The 15,420-nt window shown below is 35.4% G+C and overlaps 1 pseudogene; it reads right to left on the bottom strand.

Annotated features, from left to right (window-relative positions):
- Positions 1 to 4,613: 4,613 nt before the first annotated feature.
- On the bottom strand, positions 4,614 to 12,348 carry LOC132281942 (putative Peroxidase 48; annotated as a pseudogene).
- Between the last annotated feature and the right edge of the window lie 3,072 nt (positions 12,349 to 15,420).

Raw genomic sequence — 15,420 nt, 5'->3', positions numbered from 1 at the left:
AAAATGAGATCCTATAAGCACCGGTGTGTTACCGGTGGAGTATGCTCCGATGAATAAGTCAATGTGTGAACTAATCTCTTAAGAGAAATCAAGAACTTGAGTTAGGGTTTTTTGCGTACCTCCAAACGTCGATTAGCCCTCCCTATTTATAGGACTTGGGTCAGGATGTTACGTAACATCCACGTCGTCCTTAATCCTTATCATAATCTGTTGGCCTAATCCTTATCGTATTCTGTAATTCTTATCGTAATCTGTAACCCTTATCTTAGTCGTAGTCTTTATCTTAGTCTGTAGAGCCTATCTCAATCTTATGAGATAGCGCGTTACTTTAACGATCTTCCCCTATCCACGGGTAATTAAATTATAATCATCATAAATATAAATCTGTAACCTAACAATTTGATCCACAAGCATAGGAGAGCAAATGGGCAACCCCTAGCAAGTGTCATCATGTTGAAAATTTGTCCTCGGTTAACCTTATTTATTTAATTTTGTTTTTGGGTAAATTGTATTGACATCCCTCAGGTTTGAATTAAAGAGTCATCTACAACTTAATCACTTTTTATACAATGACACCTCTAGGTTTGATAAAATCACTCTAACCATGATAGAAGTACATACTTGCCATTTGAATTTTGAATGGACCTATGTGATTCATTAAATTACCTTTATAACTTCCTATTAATTGACCAAAATGGCCCTCAAGAATGAAAAACAAATATGATTTTATTGTGACATGTTTTCTTTTTCTTTTTTCTTTGTTTTTGTTTTTGTGGAAGAAAAATGTGACATGTTGTGTAAGTAATGTTTCAATAAACACTAAGAAATAAAAAGATTAGTTTGTGTGTGATTAGATATTTAATATTTGAATATTAAAAATATTTAATATATTACTATGGAATAATAAAAAAAAATATTTAGAAATTAAATTTTTTTGAAATGGAAAGTCAGAGTTTTGTATTAGAATTTTGTTTAAGTATTAGAGAATATAACTCATCCATCTATTTTAGTTTGCTTAACCTAGATGAGTAGTACCAGGATAGTGACCCGTGAAAAATCTCTGATTTGGGTGAGCCAAAAACGGATAATATTGTGTCTAGCTAGGATGGGGTTGTTACATTTGCTTTATCATGAGATTTGACGGTCCGAAGTATTAAAGTAATGTTATATTGGGTTTGAGGTTTTTAATTTTTTCCCACTTTATCCTTCTTTATGTAATTTTGTAAACATGATCTACTCACTATTAATATCATATTATATATTAATTTCCTGCATTAATGTATTATAATGACAGTATTAATAATAAATACAAATTAATATAATAATTGTGTTAATTATTTATTTATTTTTTTACCTGGCAAAGAGGGATAGGGAAAGGATGGAGGAAAATTAGGAAACAGTTGTAGATAAATCATAAGTTTAATAGCTGTTATTGTATGATTATGTATTTAATACGCTACGTTACATATATACAAGCATATATAGCTTCAAATATGGACAATACTTGTGAGTAGGAAGTACATGCTTACTCCTCCTGATGTAGCGCAAAGGTAATGTGACAAGTGTCCCTAAAATAGAAAATAATAAAAATTAAAAAATTTGAATGCTTATCCGCTCAATCCAAATGGATGTTTGGATGCAAATCAAATTCTAATTTAACTCTCCATCTCTTTCTCTTTCTTAAACTATTCCGCCAAAACCTTAATCTGTTAATAGTGGTATTTAATAGATAATTCTTATATATACTTATCAATTATTTTTATCTAAAGTACACTAAATTACATAAATTCTTATTCACATGATTTCATATAGATTGTTATTACTTATTTATGATCTTTTTTTTTCTTTTGGCAGAAAGCAAATATCTATGTATTATTACATTTATAATTATTCTTTTTATTTATCATTCAGAGTTTTGTTTGTATCTTCTAATATTATTTTATTTAAGAATTTTAACTTAAAATGTTTTTTTTCGATAAAATCCCCTTCTCATTCACTCCCGGACAAAATGAGTAGCGTTGAGAGAGGGGAAGAGAGTTTGAATTGGATCACATTGGGTTTAATCTAAATAACCTCTTAAATCTTTTAATTTTTATTATTTTATATTGTAAGGACACGTGTTTTACTAATTTTTGTCCATGATATCATGGGTAACCATCTACTTTCTAGTCACCAGTGAGTAGGTAAGTATTGTACTTCAGATATAGGCTAAGTGGAAACGTAAAACCTACGCCATATATGAATGTATATGTATATTTATAATCGGTGTGTATATATAGCTTCAAATATAGGCTGAGAGGAAACGTAAACCCTACACCTATGTATGTATATAAAGAGGCGATGAAATAAAATTGGGCAAGGTGTTCATGGGCCGGAATACCTGCCGTCGGAGGCAAATACTACGTGCAAGAGAGAGAAGAAATTGATGAAATTAAGCCATTGAAGATTGAAGAAAAGTGTGACATTGAAGACCCTCAAGGATTTAATTTATTGATCGATCTCAGGGCCGGCCTTGATCATATCAATTAAATTAAATCCCTTGGGTCTTCACTTTCTCACTTCTTAATTGTGGCTATTCCATCACCATCATCAAATTAAGGGTACCATATTCTTTGGTATGATTATCTTTTCTTTTCCTGCATATTTGGTTATTTTATAATATAGTCTGTAAGATTATATATATATATGCTTGCTTGCTGCTTCTTTTCTTTAAGGTGGTCAGATTATAATGAATGAATGAATGTTTCATTGTCATACAGCTTAAATTTGATACTCTCAAACATAGCATATGCATGTCTTTCTTTTGATTGAATATTTAGGATTGTGTTTTGAGGTTCACTTGGTGTTGTGTGTCATATAGTACAAATCTTAAGTTGTTTTGTTTTATGATCCATTATTGATGTTCTGTTGTGTAGCAAAGGAATATTTCGTATGATGTATATTGTCATTAGATGCATGACGATTTAAGTTTTGATCCACATGGATGTCTTTGATGATAACTAATTGCTTATTGGCAATTGTTTTATGATCCAATTTTTTATGTTCTGTCCTGTGACAATGGAATTAATTGGTTTCGTCTGTCAAACAGGGAACTTCTAATTAAGGAAATTTTACATAAAAAAACTGGTCTGTTACATGACTCCTAAGACCAGAGGTATTTCATTTTAATAGTTAAAAACCTTTCCAACAAAGATTTCCTTATAGGTTAAGGAGGAGAATTTACAAATGGAAGTAAAAGAAAGTAGGAGGAATTAACCAAAGGTATCTAACCTAATGGTATAACCTCGAGAATGAAAGGGGCTCGAGCCAAAGTGTGGAAGAAAAGTACATGTGAAGTAAAAAAAAAAAAAAAAACAGACGTCTTTTGGATAGTATATCTTGGGACTAGTTAGAAATTAATTAGAGAGAAAATGTGATAAAATAAAATGGAGTGTCATGTGAGAGCCTGGGAGGGGCAAAGAAGAGGGTTTTCAAACGTTCTATATATGTTCACAAAATGCGTGTAAGAAATGCTGACGTTGTTTTTTTGGTATGTAGCACAAAATAACTAAATAAATAAAGACAACATATGTATGAAAACATTCATGGAACAGTAAAATTAGCACAAATTGAGGACAAAACGAGAGAAAAACCAACTAGTTGGTTTAGCAATATACACTACAAATCAATAAGTACACAAGTGAAAAGATAAAATAAATAAATAAATAAGGAGAATAATGAGAAGGGGAAGATCAAAATGAACAAGGTTTAAGATGGTTAAGAACATGGCTTAAATAGAACTATGGATTGAACAGCAATGAAAAAACATGATCTATTGAGTTGAGTCTTGTCATTTCTGCTTAGTCCAACTATTCAAACTCTAGCATGGGCATGTATTGCACATGATCATTATATTTAGAAACAATAACTACTTGGTCTCTTGTAACATTGCATTACACAACAAACTTGATCAAATGTAATATGAGACTCTAATTAATTGTTTCATATGACTCTCTCTGCCTAGATGAGGTATTAAGCTAATTTGCATGTTGTGTGAGAGGCCACACTTAGTAGGAGTACAGAACTACAGATAGATGTACGTGAGGCCACAGAGAAGCTGAGAAGTTATGAACTAATGTTTTAGCAGAAGGTACTCCCCCAAACATAAGTGTAAACAACAAACTGATATATGCAAATCTGTAAATCATAACATTAGTGGTAGAACCAACATCAGTAATCAATTCATATACAGAATTTTTATCATGAAAACCTTCTTAGTTTAGGTAAAAACTATAAAACCCCCAAATTCGAAATGCTCAGCCTAAACAAAGGGCACGTAATCACGACGAATTAATGTTATACACCAACCAGTAAGGGATAATTCATAGCTACAGTCTACAGATCCCATCTATGTATTCAATATATATAATGTAGACATATATTATATATCATCTACATGCAGACATTATACAAATCTAGATTTAGCAAACACATTACAAATCATACATATGTAAGAAAAAGATGTTATTGTGTGAGTAAGAAAGATACAGAAAGATAGAAACCAGTAATTCTCTACTTCTATTGATTAGAGACTCGTATTCTCATTTTCATATTCTTTGACCAAACATCCATCAATAATCCAGTAGTACTAAATGGCAAAACATCCATCAATAATTCACAAGTTGGTACTAAATGGCAACCAACATGGTAGGCATGAAAATAGCATTTACGTGTTATATGTTTTTTCTATCAGACATCAAGAGAGAGAGGAGTATATCTGAAGCGTACTAAATGGCCACCAATATATACGGTTTATATTGGTTGGTTCTACTTCTTAGAAAGTACAGCAATGAGCAATTGAGTCGGACCTGTCCTTGAGATCCAGTAAGCACTCTGAGGTTTGACAACTTCACCATGGCCCTGGCAAAATCCATCCTAAATATGGTTGCATCAGAAGAAGCGTAGTCTCTAACAACTTCAGCTGTCTTCTCGTTTGCCATAAGTTGCTGGTCTGCAAAGAGGAGTCCTCTCCCTCTAAGCAAACTCACTCTGATAATAATGAGAGCCGAACCCTGATCCAGAAGGGATAGAAGATAACAGCTGCTGATAATAAGTCAAACCTCCCCCAGTCAACTCACTCATAGCCTTGATTCAATGGGCGAAGGAGCACCATTCCTGGCACTGCTGTTACCGTCTTCACATTTAGATCTCACAACGTCAATGTAATCAATGGCAATGGATGGATATGGCTGTCCAGTCCCCAAGAAGTTGTTCAATCTAGGTTGAATGTATTGACAGCCAATTTTGCCAAACCTTTAACAAACAAAAGAACCAATTCAACCATAATCATTTTGCTCAAGAGAATACACTTTTGAGCATTTGAAAACCATAAAGTCTTTTTAGTAAATACCTAGAAGTGCAACAGTTTCCCTTTCACTAAATCCTCTTAGGGCAAACAACCGCATTGTTTCTGTTATATTCCCATCTGGCCTTGGAATTTCGGCCATGGCCCTTGCAAAGTAGGACTGGTCACTATCTCTCCTTCCCATCAGCACGGGATGGTGTAGACCCCCTGCCTATAATTTCCAACAAAAACTTAGCAGCAGGAATCAGAACTGAATAACAGAGAATATAATTAAGTAGAAAATCAGAAGATCGAAATCAGAGAACTAAACAAGCAAAACAGCAGTACTAAAATATTCTGAAAATTGATCAAGATAAATTTTAGGCTAGGATAAGATAGCTGGACGTTAGAAATAACAATTAGAGTAATAATAGACATTACAAAACAGCAAATGTATGTAAAGGAACCAAAAAACTTCATTAAAGAACAAATAAAGCTGAAACAAAAACAGTGTGATTCGGCATTTTAGAAGTGGTTATATACTTTACAGAATCCCATAAATGAATGGAATAAAGAAAAAATAAAAGATTAAGGCCATGTTTGGTGTGGTTGAATGGAATCAAATAAGAGGGAATAGAATGCTTTTCTTTCCATTCTTGTGTTTGGTGTGGGCTATTAAAAGTGGAATCATCATTCTTCACCATTCTCAGAGAATGGTCATTCCACCTAAATCATTCCATCTTTCTACCAACGGAATGAGCATTCCATCCCCACTAGGATTAAAAAAATTATGCCTAAAATTAAAAAACATATTATTATCTCTTTTATAAACATCGTCCTCTTCCCACCCAACATCATCTTCCAACCCATCACAACCCAGCCGCCGCCATCATCATCATCTCCTTGCTCCGGCCGCCATCATCATCATCACAATCCAGCCGCCGCCATCATCACAACCCTTGCTCCGCCGCCATCATCATCTCCTTACTCCGGCTGCCATCATCATCATCACAACCCAGCTACCGCCATCATCACAACCCTTGCTCCGCAGCCACCATCATCACAACCCTTGCTCGCTGCTATCGTCATCATCACAACCCCGCCACTGTTAATTTTTTTGATAAATTTATTTATTTATAAGTTAAATTTCTTTATTCCCTTTCCATGCTTCTTCTCAACGGCGTCTTTTGCCCTAATCTTGCTTGCCCCAATTTCTTTTCTTACAATTAATTTTTTTTGTTAAATTTATTTTATTTTCTTTTTTAAGTTAAATTAATTTCATTCTAACTTTTAAATTGGTTCAACCAAACACGGGAATTAGAATCATCATTCCATATTTACAGCATCCCATGTTTGCACCCAAACACTAGAATGGAATGGTTATTCCCATTCCATTCTCATTCTCATTCTATTCTCAACTTCATTTCATTCCCACCCTATTTCATTCCTGCACACCAAACTAGCCTAAGGGTGGTGCACACCATAACAACACCATCTCTAGTAGCCAGAACTAGAGTGTCAGCACAAGAAACAACGCCTGGGCAGGTCCTCTTTGATGATATTTACAATTTTACATAATTAAATCCCTTGAACGTCGTGTTCGGAATTGCATTCTTTTCCATCGAGTGATTCTTATTCCCATTCCTGTCATCTAATAGAACTGAAGCATCACAACCCTGAAACGTAAATAAAAACCACAGACTTAAAGAACAATTCAATCAATACCAGAAGAAAATAAAGAACAAAACCCAAATAATCAAGAACAACTCAATACCCATATCAATATAGAGGAATTCAAAACCTAAGAACAATAGCTTTAAGGAAAAAGAAAAAGAAACTAATTTGAAAATGTCCAGCTAGCTTATCCGAGCCTATAATTTATCTTCTTTGGCTTAATTCTCGTCTTACTTTCCACATACTTAGAAGAAAAATAAAAATAAAAAAAAAAAATCAAAATTTGTTTGTCTTTGCATTAATCAAATAAATAACCAATGAAATAAGAAAATTAAACAAAACCATCTCGATCAGCTTTTAATAAGAATTGGTACAATTACTTATCAAAAAAATAATAATATGAATTGGTACAATTGAAAATAATCGATCATCAAAACACAAAAATATTAATTAATGAACGTACCCATCTTCCAACGAGTCGATCGAGAAGCTGATAAATAATAATAATTGAAGAAAGTCTGAATCAATTAATTGAGGATATAATTAAGTAGCTGGATGAATTGATTAGGAAAAAAAAAGTTTATGCCTCGACATGCAAACATATTAATTATATATATAATATCACGACTTTTATGAAGAAATCGAAGAAGCATGTATATATAATCCTACACAATATACTATATATATATATGCAGGCGAGGCCAAACAAAAGAAAGAAAGTACTTAACTGGATGATATTGATGGAATTGGCAGGATATATTAAAGAAAGTGAAGACGTTGAAGGGATTTAATTTTAGTGAGGAGATGTCTTGAAATCACTAAAATTAAAGCCCTTCGACATCTTCAATGTCAAACTTTTCTTCCATCTTCGTCCCTTCATTAACATTTGCCTTGGCGAGGGAATTTGTATCCTTAGTTGATTAATATATAACTTATTTGAAGAATACATACATATATATATATATATATAGCTTATATTTGAAGCTATATATAGCGTATATAATGATCATACAATAAATAAATATTTTACCTAAGCTAAGCTACCAAACTTATCTTCTACTACCTAATACTAATCTTTTACAACTGTTTCCTTTTCCTCTCTATCGTTTCATTCATCTCATCGTCTGCCTTATTTAAAATTTTGGTTAATTAATAACCTAAGGCTCCGCTTAGGTAATTTGCAGCCCTTCTAGATGTACAATATTATTGTTCTTTAAATAAATGGATTTGGAACCGAAGCAACACATGCAATTCCGTTAAACCCTAGATCTCGACTGATTCATATATGGAGTATATGAATCTCCCTATATATATATACACACACACACACATATAGACGATTATAAGATTTAACAATTAAGTGGAGTCGAGAAGGAAAGCGATGAAGATTGAAGAAAGTGGTCACATTGAAGAGTATTGAAGGTCATAATTTTATGGGTCGTGGTAAGCAGGCAGACAATTTAGACCGATCTTCTGGGCAGAATCGTGGTTTATTACGTGACAGTCCACTTGTTAAAGTTTTGGAATCTTTTCCTCTCTCCTCTCTTTTTCTCCTCTCTCTAAATCTCAGAGAACACCACCCAAACCCAGAAAGGACAATGATGCTCTCATATCAACAAACCCATAACACCTGATGCATCAACACTTTCTCGTCAAGCCCCGACCGTGGCCCGCCCTCGCCGGTCTTGAAGCTGTTTTACCTGCAAGAAATAATGAGAAACGGCAAGCTGGACGGTGAGATTGAACTGACCGATTAAGCGACTGAACGGCGGTGAAGAAGGCGGCAGGATTGTTCGGCGAGCAAGGAAAGATGGGTCCAGGGTCGATACTCAATTAGTGAGCTAGACCCAGAAGACAGCTTCGATACTGGCAGCGACGCCGATTATAAAGGTCTGAAGGGCGAGAAGCGCGGATTGACAGAACCGGCGAACAAGAATAAAAATAACAGAATTGGCAGCGAACATGGATGAACAGAACGGCGGACGGCGGTCTGTATTAAGGCGACGGCAAAGTGTTCGGCGGTGAAACAAGTTTGAATATGTGGTGTCTATGGCCTGAATATGTATACATATGTATTGACGAGCAATGTATGCTCCATTGACAACCGGAAAAGCTTAAACGAGACGATAGAGGAAGTTCAGGCAGATCAAAACCAGAGCAGAGCAACACCGGACCTAATTTCAACTGACCCAACCGCGTAGCTCGAAGCAACCACGACTAAGCTCAATCCAACGAGCCCTCAAGCAACGGCGCGAGCTCTCAAGCCTTGGCAAAACCCTTATCTGTCCGGCAATCTCCATATTAACACGGGACCGTGTTAAAATGTTGAAATGAAAAATAAAAAGTCTACATTGAATGATGGCTGTTATTGATTAGTGCAAAATTAGAAGTTCAAAGTCCATGTTTGAGTTGAACAGTAAAGAGGACTTTGTAGGCTAAATGTTGAATAAATTGTGTGTTGTACATCAGCAGATGATTTGATAGCCTTTGTATGTGTAGAGTCCTAGTGCTAGACCTCATTATTGTCGTGTTTGAGTTGCCAATGTTAGAACAGTAAAGGGTACTTTGAAAATCGGAAGACAAGTCATTGTATAAATATAGGAAGGTGGGTTGTAGTCCATGTATATGCTGGTTGTCTGAAAATTCTAAGTGCTGTATTCCTTCTGTTTTCTTCTCTTCTCTGTTTCAATATTTCATCTACTGCAATTACTTCTTATCAATTAAAATCATCTTCTCTTTTCACACAATACATATAATTGGTTGAATCTCCAGCCAACAACCCATCTTTGTTTTCATCAGCTTCCCAACCAGCGGTCCTCCTCTGCTCCGACGACTTGTTTATTTACCTCTTTGATTCCGTTCGCTTTTCTCGGATCCACCATTCACCACCCTTTTCCCTCTCCTGTTCCACTTTACCCTTCTTTGTTTTGTACGGAAAAATGGGTCTTCATCTTGTGAGAAAGAAAAAGAGACTAAGAGAGAGACCCAAATTGAACTCCCCTACCGCCGGCAACACCAACCAGATCGTTCACCACTTTTTGTTTCTTTAGAATGCTTGAAATATTAGAGAGAGAAACATAATGAGAAAAAAAAAAAAGGGGGAAAAATCACATAATTCCCTTGTACTAATGTTTTCGTCCAAAATGCCCCCACTAAAATTAAATATCCCCTTCAACTATAAACCATCATCACATTGCTCCCTTTTCGTTCAAACCCGTTAACCAACTGTTTGGATAGTAGCGCGTGACCAACACGAGCTTATCAAAAATTTTTTTTCCCCTAAAATACCCCTTCCCCTGTCCTCTGTGTTATATTATATATATAAGCGTGTGCACTATGTATATATATGTATATATATAAACTTGTGTACTGTCATGTGTGCAAATCTCTTAAGCCCTAATCTCTGAAGCCCTAAATGGAAAGGGAAGGGGGAGGCCGCGAAGCTCCGAAGCCCTAAAAGGAAAGGAAATCCTTTTACTGTGTGCAATCATTCCCTTTTACTGGGTGCAATCGAAGCCCTAAAAGGAAAGGAAAGCAGTAAGTCCAACTTTCTTTTTACTCTCTGCAATCGAAGGCCTAGAAAGAAAGCCTTGTAATCCATCTTCGTAGCATTCAACACCACAATTGAAGGTACAAAAATTTATTCTCAATGCATACTATTTATATATATTCATATATTTAAATTCAATTTTGGTAGGATTTGTAATTTTTGGTACAAAAATTTATTCTCAATGCATAATATTTATATATATTCATATATAAAAATTCAATTTTGGTATGATTTGTAGATTTTAATCACATAATGTCAGCCTCGAGCATTCGATCTGGTGGTAGTCAAAATTTGAGGTATAAGAATCTTTATTGTGATTGTCGGGAATTAGCTGAAGTATTGGTAACAGGGAAGAACGATAATAACAATTTGGGAAAGCTGTACTATAAATGTCGCAACAAAGAATGTGGATTTTAGAGATGGTGTTATCCAATTTCACCAGAAACCATTTAAATTGAAGGCAACTTATTTGAGACTCGACAACATGTTGAAAGGGTATTAGAATATGATCTTACTTAGTTGAGGTTGTATGTAGAAGCTATGGAAGAAAGAGTGAAATTTATGATGGTTCTTATTGCAGCCTGTATCATCTTATGTGTTTTTGCTGTGGTGTGTTCTTTGTTAAGGAGATAAAGAGTTGTTTTGTTTATCTGGTGCTTCTGTTTTATTAAGTGGTGGAACTTCTGTTTTTGTATTGTGTTTCATGTTTTATGAATGTAAGAGGTGGAATGAAATGGTTGCATTATGTTGTAATTGAACCATTTACATTGAATATGGCATTGTTCCATTCACATTGCATATGGCATTGTTTCATTCACATTGCAATAACCTATTTACAATATGATAATAACACTGCATTCCATCCACATTGCAATAACCTGCTCTGCATTCCATCCACATTGCAATAACCTGCTGCTCAAAAGGACAATATGATAATAACATTGCATTCCATTCACATTACAATAACCTACTGCTTAAAAGGACTATGCATCATACAAAAATCATCTCCATCTATTGCAAAGTTACAACCATCATTCATTGCAAAGTTACAACCATCATCCATTGCAAAGTTACAACCACCTATGAGGTCCACAAAAATAACATCATCCATTGCAAATTTACAACCACCTATGAGGTCCATAAAAATAACATCATCAATTGCAAAGTTACAACCATTACTTTAAGATCCTCTTACAAATATTACATCAATCAATAAAGAAGTCCATAAACAAAAAGTATGAGGTCTATCTTATAAAAATATTGAGGTTCACTTGCAAGTATGAGTTTAAGATCCATCAACCTGCAAAAAAATTAAAGGCAGCCATCAGTTGATGTTCCATCAACAACAACTTGAAAAAATAGATTTGTCTTAAGCCACTTACTTACCTCATTCACAAAAATTTTCTTAATCACCAATCAATCTTGTGTGCCTTGTGTTGATGGGAAATCTATTTCAACCACTTGATGTTGGCGGCTAGATGATGATGCCTATTAAAAAAAAAAAATTATAGAACAAGTTGAAAGTTACAGATTTGATAGAACATGATGATGCCTGCTAGAACAAGTTGATAGTTACAGATTTGATAGAACATGATGATGCCTACTAGAACAAGTTAATAGTTATCAAACAAGTTAATAGTTATCATATCTTATGATAAAGAAGTTGATAGTTACAGAATTTATATACCTGTGAATGATCACCAACATGATATCTTATGCTAGAACCACCTCTTGCTACCCTTAAACCACCTGCAGCCCTAACAGTAGCCATAATATCACTTGTAGCCCTTGTAGCATCCATAAATTAACCTGCATTCCTAGCAGCAGCCATGAAACCACTTGCAGCCCTAAAAGCACCTGCCTTATCACTTGCAACCCTAGCTACAGCTCTAGTAGCATCAAAATCCCTGCAGTAGTGGCAACAACACCACTTCTACTTTTGCCACCCCTAGCAAGGCCTTTACCTTTATCTTTACTAGCACCTCTACCACCCATACTAGTACCAACAGAGTCACTTGCAACACTGGCACCACCTCTTCCAACCCTAGTACTAAGAGTCTCATCCCTACCACCACCTATACCACCTGTATACCTCAGAAGTGGGGGTGTTCCACCATTACTTTTACGTGGTCTTTTCACAGGTTCAGCTAACTTACCAGTTCTTACATTGTGCCCCTTTTGAAGACATCTAGTGCACCACAATTTTTCCTTTTTCTTCCCTACAACATTAGTTTTAGGGCCCTCAGTTGGACCTCTATTTCTATTTTTTTTAGGTCTTCCTGGTTGAGGCTTAATAGGTGGTGGCAATATACGGGAAGTGCCAACTTCTCTTCTCGTATTCCTCAATGAGACTGGTGTTATCACATGACCATAACACTTGAAGTAAGAATCCTTATAGTAGTAAGGGTTAACATATGTTTGTGGATCATCCCTTCTAAATACTGCCACAGCAATTGCATGGGGGCATGGTATGCCACTAATATCCCAATACTTACATGAACAGGTTTTATCTAAGACATTTATGTAATCACTAACCCCTGCATCTAGGTATGAAATGTTTTCCACCTGATACTTGCCATTTCCAGCAGCCTCAACATGCAATCTTTTTATATCTTCTGAATTCTTTTATAACTTTTCCACAATCCTTAGGCATAACAATTAATTTACCTTATCCATCAGCTATTTATTTTTTTCAAACCTTATCATTAGTTCTTTTCTAATATTTTCAAACATATACACTAAGGGTTTCAACCTTGCTTTGCCGATGTAATTGTTGAAAGACTCACACATGTTGTTAACACATAAACTGTTTTTACTCTTCCCAGTATATGATGACCTTGCCCACACCTCCTTAGATACTTTCATTAACCAGTCAAATGCATTCTTGTCAACATCCTTCTTTTCTTGCATTGTAAGCTCAAACTAAGAGTCAGTGTATACAGTGTTTGCATTCTAATACAAAGTCCTTAGTTTTGCACCACCTCTAAATCTGAGTTTGAAATTATCATACAAATGCTTCAGGCAAAACCTAAGATCTGCTCCAGGGTACCTGTTTTCAAATGTTTCAACCAGTCCCTAAAAAAACATAAATCAATAAATAAATATATGCAAGAATATAATATATGATATTAAAACTATATGATATTAAAAATATATGATATGAAAACAAGTTGGATACCTTCTGTCTATCTGAGATAAATCTGAAGTCTTCATAGTTGCCAACCAAACCCATCAGTTCATTTAAGAACCATTCCCAAGTGTCTCTACATTCTGACCCAACACAAGTAATTACAATAGGGAAGAAACCATTGTTGGCATCCCTACCAACTGCACACAACAGGTGGCCCTGATAGGGTCCCTTAAGGAAACATCCATCCAGACCAATAAATGGTTTACATCCTTCTTAGAATCATCTCCACATTGCTTCTAAGGACAAAAACATCCTATAGAATGAACAACCTTCATCACTATATGACATTGTTCTTACATGAGCAACGCTTCCAGGATTTGTTTTAAGAATCAACTTACAATAATGTCTAGCTCTTGCAAACTGTTCTTTATGGTTACCCTTAATAATTTTTAAAGCCATCTTCTTTGCCATTCCCACTTTCAATCTACTCACAATATAGTCAAGATCCTTCTGAATAGTATATTGTATTCCATCTATTATGCAATTAGGATCAACCCTAACTTTCCCTACATAATGCTAAGTGTGGAGGGAAAAATCCCCCTCCAATAAAAGCCAGCCACGTAGCCACAACAGAAGTTTTATTTTTTATCTCTTGGCGGGTTACAAAAGCCTAGCCCTATTCAAGCCCAGATAAAATCACTAACGGCCCAAGATCACCAATGTTGAACTTTCAGCCCGTTAATAAAGTCAGTTGGACCAAGTTGTATTCGGCCCAGATTCATTTAAAGACAGAACTAGTCCTACCAAATAATGGATCCTTCATATAAGGAAGTTCTACAAAAGGAGAAATCTGGCATGGAAAGAAATATAGAAGGAAACGACATTATAGGAAAGAACACTGTATATGGAATGTATTAGAGGGCAAGCAATGCGAGTCCTACTATAATTCTACCATCTTTTTGTATATAAATAGAGGCCTAGACCTCCAATAAAGATCATTGAGCAATATACGTTTTTCTCTAAATAATTATTGCTGTCTATTATTTTCTTTAGGTGAGTTGTATTTTTTCCTTTTAACTATTTTAGTTGATTGAAATTTTGCACCTACACTTTGGCACCGTCTGTGGGAACGTATAAAAATATACTCCCACAATTGATTCAATTCTTTTATGCTACTACGATCTGGAATGTCAATCGGAGGATCCGTAGTAATAGATGATCAACAGATGGAGTTGATGCAAAAGATGCGAGAATAATTCTTGCACCAATTCGAAACACTTTGTCAGGTGAACAAGCTAGCACAGCTCAGATTGCATTGCTTCAATATTAAAACGATGCCCTTCAAACGGCGATGGCTCAGTTAGCACCGCAGCCATCACCAAGTGATGCGACAGCACCTCCCCCAATCAAAACATTCCTCCAGTTAACGAGCCTCAGGCTAATGAGGCACGGCTTAATAACGTTCGGCCTAACGAAGTTCAGCAAGAGCAGATGACAAAGACTAAGGTGCTCGCTACGAACAATCATCATCATTGCATGCAGGACGAACAGGCCGAGTCCAGCCGTAAGCTTACGGTATGGACTAATGGTATTTTGGATGGTGCTGGCATATAGGAGGCCTTTGATGAGAAAGGCTCCTAAGGGTTCAGACGAGATGGCCAGAGAGCATAAGAACTTTCTGGTGAAAACTCCGTTCACCGATGATATATACCATACTGACAGACCAAAGAAATTCATTATGCC

This window comes from Cornus florida, unplaced genomic scaffold (genome assembly GCF_030987335.1).
Source record: "Cornus florida cultivar Cherokee Brave unplaced genomic scaffold, ASM3098733v1 CherokeeBrave_3.0.0_Hap2_Chr11, whole genome shotgun sequence".
Classification (NCBI taxonomy): Eukaryota; Viridiplantae; Streptophyta; class Magnoliopsida; order Cornales; family Cornaceae; genus Cornus; species Cornus florida.
Note: the sequence above shows the minus strand (reverse complement) of the source record. Positions and strands in the feature narration are given on the sequence as shown.